Source organism: Ceratina calcarata, unplaced genomic scaffold (assembly GCF_001652005.2).
Source record: "Ceratina calcarata isolate Rehan_Ccalc_2016 unplaced genomic scaffold, ASM165200v1 scaffold297.2, whole genome shotgun sequence".
NCBI lineage: Eukaryota > Metazoa > Arthropoda > Insecta > Hymenoptera > Apidae > Ceratina > Ceratina calcarata.
Window position 1 is genome coordinate 1,576,217 of NW_017152138.1, and position 9,003 is coordinate 1,585,219.

At 40.7% G+C, this 9,003-nt stretch overlaps 1 protein-coding gene and 1 long non-coding RNA gene across 3 annotated transcripts in view; one reads left to right on the forward strand and one right to left on the reverse strand.

The window, feature by feature from the left end:
• LOC113464201 (uncharacterized) overlaps positions 1-9,003 on the forward strand; it is a 110,528-nt gene that overhangs the window by 28,210 nt on the left and 73,315 nt on the right. The gene's annotated exons all lie outside the window — the stretch shown is intronic.
• The window catches only part of LOC108624030 (junctophilin-1), a 39,419-nt gene that overhangs the window by 10,314 nt on the left and 20,102 nt on the right, over positions 1-9,003 (reverse strand). The window lies entirely within an intron of this gene.

The window sequence follows — 9,003 nt, forward strand, 5'->3', positions numbered from 1 at the left end:
GGATTTCGGAGTCTGGATCAATATGTTCATAGACGAATCGCGGCGCGTTCGTATAACTCTATCCGTGTAGGAATCAATCGAAACTCATTCGTTTCATCAATACATTTATTACCCCTTTACTATTTAGATACAGAGAGAAACAAAACCGATGATCAACAAAGTGGCTGCGCTCTATCGAATACCTTTTACATTCCGCGTCGCGCAACTCTCTATTATTCGAGCAACAATAATCATCAAAGCCGGCGCTTCGTCCCGCATTCGTCGGGCATTAACAAAGTGCCGTGTCGCGATTGCGAACGGTGGAACGATACATCGTCGTTTGTCGTGGAACGCTGTCGTGGTGCTTCTATTCCGTTTATGCTCGTCCGCGATTACAAAGCGACCCTCTTCACGGATTCGATTCCTATGTACAGTCGCTGACAGCGCGTTTCCTTCGATCGTCCGCGTTCTCCGACTTCCCTCTGCCACTGGGATTGATTTTTTAAAAATACTGCCTCCGAGCAGACTCGTCTCCTCGCTCCGACGGTTTCAAGTTTGCTAATTTCACATTTTAACATTAAATCGTATGTAAAAGATTTACGGGATGGTTATCGATACTCCGTTATAAATGAATGGTAATTCCCATCATCAAGCAACAAAATATATATAAGACATATAGATTGATAGTGTTCAGTTAAATAATATAATATGATGTACGACCACGTTTCCGGTTTTGAACGCGTTAATCCTATTCTCGAGTAATAAAACGTTAATTAGTAGAATTAGAACAGGCACGCGTCGAACTCTCCGTCGGCGTCGCGATCACCCGTCATTCTACGAGCATTAAAACATTAACGACGCAATTTATCGTGCGATCCATCTACTTACTAAGGTCGTTACGAGAAGAGCTGCTCGTCGCCCGCTGATCGATTGCGGAACGGCAGCTAGCCTCATTTTAGAAAAAGTAAGTATTCACGGGCGAAGAGAGAAAGAGAGCCAGGGAAATGGAGTCTGCGGGCTGCATTATTGCCGCCGACTGTACATATGGAAACGACCGAGTACGAGTCTCTCTCCTTCTCTTCCAAGCGGAATATTATTTCGCCAGCGTTTAAGCAAGTGGGTCACGCCGTTGCTTCTCGACGCGCTTCGGCTGCCGATCCCCTGGTCCACCGAAAATTACGCCCTCGTGAATCGCGCGTTTACGAACGCGATTCTCTAATTTCCACCTTTTCCCTCGTTCAATTAATTTCCCCTCGCAATACGGCCACTCGCGCCGGCTTCGAACGAATTTTCACTCTCGAGCTCTCATGCCGTTTTCAATCTTGTTTCCTTTTTCTTAAGAATTTCTGAATGGAATTTTAATCCTATCACGTTTCTCCGTACCTACCTTCGAATCAATAGGAACGAAATTGGATTTTAAGCGACGGTATTTCAATTTTCATAATAAATTACTGAATGACAGTAATACCGTACGGTCAATAGGTCATCTGTTTGCCTAAACCCAATTTCGGTTATGTTTGTCGCAATGTCAATTGCGCGTAATACACTTACTCCGAAGAGACATGTTTAATCGACAAAATTCCCTTTGATTCAGTATTCCAGCTGTACCTATGCCGTAATTCAAATTACAATTCGCGTGTTCCTAGCAGAATATCTTTACGAGCGAGCCTGGGTTAGATAGCTCGTTTCCTCGCAGGCTTTCAGAGAATTGTAATCGTGTTTCGTTTATACTTCTCTTGAGTGAACGTACCTTCATCCCGGTTTCACCTCGCAAAACTTAACGAACCTTCGTCATTGTTCTGAAGAACGTCATGGTTATTCACCGTCTTTAATTCTAATTCAATTATGGAGATTAGCCGTGGCAGCCTCAAAAACCTTCACTGCCCGAGAGTACGTGGATGGTTCCACGAAAATCTTAGCGGAATCGAGATTAAAGTCGCTCGTAGCAACGGGTCGGCTCGAGTTATTCGGGTCAACCCTTGCTCGCTTCTTCGAAACGCCTCGAGATAAAAAATCCCGTCTCGTCGATTCGAAACTGTTTACTGTTCACTGACAAGGAAAAATCCTTATCGAATCCATGCTCAAAATGTATGTGGAGCAATAAAAATAAAATGGCCGTACGAAGTAATAATCGATTATTTTCATATTTTATCTAACGGAGTTTTATACGAATCTCGAGTCGTAACGTGGAAAATGTTCGCGAAGCGCGGAGGAACTACAACTTTGAAACAACGACCCAAATTAATTATCGACCTTCTAATTTCGCGGCGCTTCGTCTAGCAACAGTCTGTTTCATCGAATGCGACGCAGCGTAACTAAAAGAGAGAAAGAGAGATCCTTCTCCGCGGAAACTTTTACTGGTTATTGAATTTCCGCCGCGTCTCCGCTTTACCCTCGCGACACGGTTGCTCCACTTCGCGAAACTCGATCAGCATCGAACTCCGTGCTTTCGTGCTAGTCCACTTTATCTTTACGACTTCTGCTTACTCCCCCGTTTAACGCGTTATCCGTTTTGTTCCCTTCCGTTGTATCAAGCTCCTTTTTATATATAGGGACATTAATTGGCTTTTGTATTACTCATTGCGTTCAATTATGTTCCTTGTAAATACTGCGAATTTTTACATAAAATATTAATGTTTCTAATGTCTATTCGAAAATGATTTAGATTTCGTTTATCCTTAAAAAATAGTGACGTGTATATGACATGGTTTATGCTCTGCACAGTTTTATACGTAACATGCTTTCTTACATTTTCTGCACATCTTTCTATGAATGCAACAAATCTATAGCCTACTGATAAAACTTTGTACACGTGTACAGAACATTTGAAACAGAGAATATGTTTTCTTTTTTATTGAAGACATGACTTGTTTCCACATTACTTGACGAATTGATCTTTCTAACATAGCAAAGAAAATTAAATTGTTGGCGTCCACATTGAAAAAGTCGTTCCTTGTCAAAAAGTGACCGAATATGGACGTTAATCATTGTTGATATGTGACCCCTCCTTGGAGCATAGGTGTTTTCGAGATCGTCCTTAAAGAAGTGTTTGCTATACGGTCGTTCCTCTATTTATCAAACGTCCAACTCCGAGCCGGTTTTCTATTTACCCTGCCTTCTCATGCGAACGGAGAGCCCAACCTGTTCCGTATAGGTTACGAGGGTGAAGACCCTTTCTGGCTTATATCCGTCGCGCATGATGTATCGCGGCTATTGAGCCGCACGAAACTTTCCTTCGACCGGCGCGTCTGGTAGAAACTATGTACGTACCAGGGAGATACCTCGCGCAAAAGTAATCGTCGGCTGAAATTTTCGCCCGTTGAGAAATTAATCGCCAACGCCTGCCTTTTTTCACTCACTATGCTCGTTTTTATACCTAATACCAGAGTCTGTTAAAAATTTATCGCACCCAATGCAATTTCACGTCTGTTAAACAATCGCGACGTCCATAAAAAGCCGACTTCTGTAAATAAATTATATCAGCTAATAAGTAAACTGCGGATTTTATGCATTTCTAGAAATAATCGACCTGCACAAAATATTAAGAATGTATGTAGCATAAAAAAGGTATCTCAAACTGCATGCATGTCATCTAAATGGTGAAGAAATTCTATTTAGATCACATTTTTTTAATTAACAATTACATGTTTTATTCTGCATAAGAATCCATGGTTTATTGATAAGATCCAGACTATAATTAATTCTGTTCGTACAATTCCAATCCGACGTACGCCTTCGAAGCGGCTGTCGATTCTTTGTCAGAAATACGGGGGCTCTTTCAATAAAATTCTTAACTCTCGGGTAAACAGAAGTGGTCGTACGGTCCTGTTTCGCTACATGGCACTGGCTGGCCCGCCTGAAATAGCTTGGCCACCGTCTAAGGTGGTGGCCGCGTGCACGTGCAATGATAATCGCGGATGTGCTGGTGAGAATTGGCCGTGCGAGTGTATTTCGGTCCGCAGCTTCCACCAGATCGCCGCTAACCACCCCACGGGACTGGTACCATGCTCGTTCCTGTTTCTTTCGAACGATACCTGAACGCATCGCGAGCCGATGACGGCGGTGACACCTAGCCAGGTCGGATTTCGTCTCTGACCTCGCTTCTTTCAAAGTTCTCGCGGTTTTCGAAAGATACGAAATGCTCGAACCATTTGCATCGTCGTTTGCCCGACCGATTCGACTCGGTAAACGACACGAGATTATTTTTAAACAGAGTAACGGATTATTAGAAGCGAGAAATTTTATTTGCCTCGAAGTCGTTTTAAATTTTTTATACAATTTATTATAATTATTTTTTGATAACGAAGCTTCTGTCAGCCATATATTTATCCGCTAATGTCTACCGTTGGCGATTCCTTAGCCGACCGAGAACCAGCCAAATAGAAGCAAAATTAGATCATCCGAATCCTGGTTATTTCCATCGTTATCGTCAGATATCGCGTATCGTTAGAGAGCTCGGGTTATTAATTAAATGCCGTAACAGGATAGAAGCATGGGATAAAACGGTTCGAGAATAATAAAAATGATAGTAAAAAAGACACTTATAAAACTGTAACGGACGCGTCTTCTGTCTTCTTGGATGGACGGATTACTCTCGTACGGACACGCAACAAGCCGTGACGCAAGACGTGTATTCGAAAAACGGAAATTACGGCAGTCTAGAGGCGAAGTAGATGCCGTGACAGGTTTATCGGTGAAAGGCAGTCCGCGCACTAACTTGTATCTTCAATTGTATCTTATCCTCGTATCGTATCATCGTTGCTTGCTGTTCCTAAGTCTTAAGACCTTATTGTATCGTGTCCTAATATTGTATCAAGGTTATTTCTATTTTTTTTATCTGAGGCACAATTATTAAAATTGTTCATGATTTATTATTATTTATTATATGTATATAATATGCAACGATGATACGAAGGTGTGTTACGAAGAAATACGAATTTAGAGAGGCAAAGGGTTAGTTGCCTATGCGCGAGAAAGTACAATATAAAAGCAGAGCGAGTCGGTTTTTTGTTATCTACATGTGAATCCTCCCTCTTGACGAACTATCCCCGATGAATGGATCGGAGTATAACCGCGCGAGCGAGCTCCTACGACGATGGTTAATTGCATCGTGAGCCGGCTTAAGCCCCTCGGGAGTTTTAACTGGCGCAGGGTATCCGTTATTCCGGCCGTTTCCTTCTCGTTGAGCCTCGACGGCCATTTCCAAGACTCGATCGTGATGGATGATAAATTTCCCGTATCCCATATATCGATAGGAATTGGTGTTCTCTCTCAATCGTCGCTTTTATACAGCACTGTACATTTTTCAAATCGTTCAAACAGCAAATTAATTTATTTTACACTTGAGTCAAATTCGTTTTCGATTTATGGTTACACTAGAATATATTTCTAGAGAAATTGAGGTTTAAAACGTATCTCAAAATGCTTGAAAAATACTAGCCAAAGGATCTCTGTGTGAGATCGAGTGACAGTTTTCTGGCAGAGTCAAAATTGCTAGCGTGGGCAGAATTTAACTAACGAGCGTGATTCAATCGATTCGCAACAAGTGTTTATGTCGATCGGCCATCGTCGCGCCGTTGCATATCGTTATGACCGGGTAAACGTGGCATAAATCTTAAAATATTTCCAACTACTTCTTGTTCATTGAAAAATCCGACGAACACTTCAAATTAGTAACCATCAGAAACTATTTTAATTGGAACATTGTGCTAGACGATCAAATAAATTACATAGTTGTAGTGATATAATAAATCAGGAATATGTCCAAGAAAATTCTACTTCAAGCGAAGAAAATAGAAAATGAGCATAACTTTATTGTTGCCAATTTTTTACATTACACTAGAATTTGAAAATCTGATAAAATGTTTTGACAAATATATCAAGATATGCACCTTTGCGCATCGACTTGCCAAAGTATTTACATTAGCTGCCATGTACGGGTTCACGCATACGCGAGAACAATCGCGTGTGCGCGTGTGTCAGCATTGGAATTTATAAATAAATATGTACGCCGGCCATATGCCACAGAAGAAATGGGATGGCGTTTAAAGAATGCTTTAATTCTATCATAACTAGAAGCTGGAAGCGATCAGCTCTTTGTGCGGAAAGGTCCTATAGTGATAAGAGCTCGATCGATCGGGTTGCCTGAATTTTATTCGAAATTGTTTGGAATTTTAATCGATCTCCTCTCTCGTTCACCGCCTTTTCTTTGCCTTAGACGAGTATCAAAGATACGATCGAAATCGGGAATACCGGTGTTAAAAAGGAGTATAAAACGGTAAGAGGAAGGCTTGTGTTTGGAATTCTTTTGGCAAACGATCGAAGGATGTTTTCTAGTTGTTAGTTTGGGCAAGTGAATTGTTATTGCGATCTCATTTCTCGTTGGAATAGGGAATTTTGTAATGCGAGGTTGGCCGCTCGAGTTCGGTTCGTTGGCAAATGTGAAAGAAGCGTTCTTATATATAAAATTGTACTGTACATATATTATCTATTACACACGTAGAAAATAGAGCATAGGAAGGAAGCAACGCGTGCGGGTATTGATAGACCGACCAAAATATCTCTCTCGTTGATCATTCGGTTTTTTCACTTCGATCTTTGGAGGCGTTCAAAAGATTTTTTTAATTTGTGCGATCGACCAGCCGCGGAGTCGCATTGTTTCTAATTATAGAGCCGCGTAGCCGTGTTCATTGACGAAAGTTGGCGTTGAAAATAAAAATGAACAAGCTGGCTGGCTGGCTCGCCGTGCGGACACCACGGACGGGATCGATTCTTTAACCGTGGAAACCGTCATTAGATGTCGATCGTCATTAAGTGTCGATATTATTATTAGAACGTTATGCACGTTCTGATAATCTGAGGAACGCGAAGAATATTTATGTAACCGCGTGACGTAGATTTATAACATTGTTGTACGAGAAGTGCCGCGGTATCACCCGTCCTCTGCCAAATGACGCGCGTGTGATCAGAATAACGTGGTCCGTATCTAACCCAAAACGAGTAACAGAAGCAGCTTTTCACTTCTTTCGAGCGGTACCTTCGCCGAAACCTTGGCTAGAAAAAAACGTATTAAACGTTTAACAACCGGAAAGTGAGAGAACGAAAGCTAGTTTTTGCACGATCCTACGATGCACCTGTTTCGCTTTCTTCGGCAGAGTCGTGCCAACTTGCAAATATTGTTACAAACGCGTGCGTATAAATAATGCCGTGTTAACGAATCTCTGTACTCGTGATGCACCGCAACGTGTTGCAACGTGAAATCGCGTTATTTATATTAATTTCATTGCGTCAGCTTCGATCGAAATCCGACGATGCCGTTGCCGATCTTCGAAGCTCGACGATGTTAACGAACCGATGTAATTCGGAACGTTTCGAGGAACGGATGGGAAAAATCACGAATAAATCTTGACGTCCGGACGTATTTTGTCTTTTGCACATTCCATGCGTCGACTTTTAATTAAGGACGATAATTAGGCGCGAATGAACCGGAGCGGCTCGGCGATAAATCTTCGCGACGTTTTTTCCTCGTGCTTCAAGTTTCAAGGCGTTCCTGATGACGCTTATCGGCCACACGGTGTGCGGTAGTAACGTTTATCTTACGCGACACGCGTTCTTTGCTTTCCGACCTCCACCCAATTGACACCCTTACTCTAATTCGTGGTTAAATACAAGAAAGAATGAGACCGCATTCATAGCCGAAATGTTTTTTTACAGGCCGTTCCATAAAAAGCTGCTAAAAGTTAGCGATTGGTATTCTTAGTTCATAAGAAGATGTAAATGGATGAACAACAATTTTAGATTAGTATGCACACGTCATGCTAAAACAATTTATGTCTCCATTGTTTAAAAATAATTAAGATTACATTGAACTTTTATGCAAATTAAAAATTTCGAACATTACATTGAAGAATTAAATATAATTTGTTGATTCATTATGCTAACTCTATCGTGTCCCGTATATTGATCGTTATAAACATAGAACGTAAAATACGATAAGGAAATATTTCAAAGTAGACTAAAATAATTTTCATATTAAAAGTAAATTGATAAAAAAAATTCCATCTTCCGTCTTGTTGAATTAAAGTTTAACAGTAAAATGACATTGTTCAAGAAGTGGCAGGAAAAAAATGATTCGAAGCAGGCGCAATAATTCGTGGTCACGCAGACATTCGCATTTATCTTCGCAAGGTTCTTCCATATTTCTTTCATACGTGCATCCATTATTTAAATGAACGATCCTCGTCGAGGGTGTGCGAGCAGTTGTTTCATATTTACGAAACCGAGGGAATATCGCGAATCATGCGACCCTCGCGTAATTAATCAACTACGAATCTACGTGTCTTAATTAATCGAATCTTCTTTTCTCGAAGGTTGCACGAGCTCTCGAGTGGTATACTCGTTATCCTCTCTTTGTCGAATTTAATATTCATCATCGTCACCTTGTGTGTCCTGAATCGATGCCCGAATAAATTATCTTAATAGAAATCTGTGCCCGTCAAATCCTTTAGTTTTCTTTATAACACGTAGTATCCTTTTTACGAATTTAATAAAGAGAGGAGAAAACTTTTAAGTACTAAGTGCTCGACATCGATCGCACGGATTCATACGTAGCGTATTTCGTTTCCTTTAAGGATGTATTGGCTATACAGTCAATCCCAAAAGTTTATGTACCTTAGAAAAACGCATTTCTTATAATTAAAAAGAAATCAGACGTCGGAAGAATAATGCTAATACTAAATAGCTACGTGCTAAAAAGTATAGAAGGAAATATCCAATTAAGTATTGACGCTGACGAAAATTTCTTTTTTTCAAAATTGCGAAAAATGCTTCAAATACAAGTTGTTTTCCTTCTATCTTCGATATTTAACGAGTTACGTATGATTATTTGGCATTTTATTGATGTTGACAAAATCCGACCATCCCAGCGTCGAAACGGCGAACTTTTGGAAAAAAATTTCGTTTTTCCTCAATAACTCCTAAACCGTTGGTCCTACAAGAAAATTGCATACGACCTTTCTTGTAGAG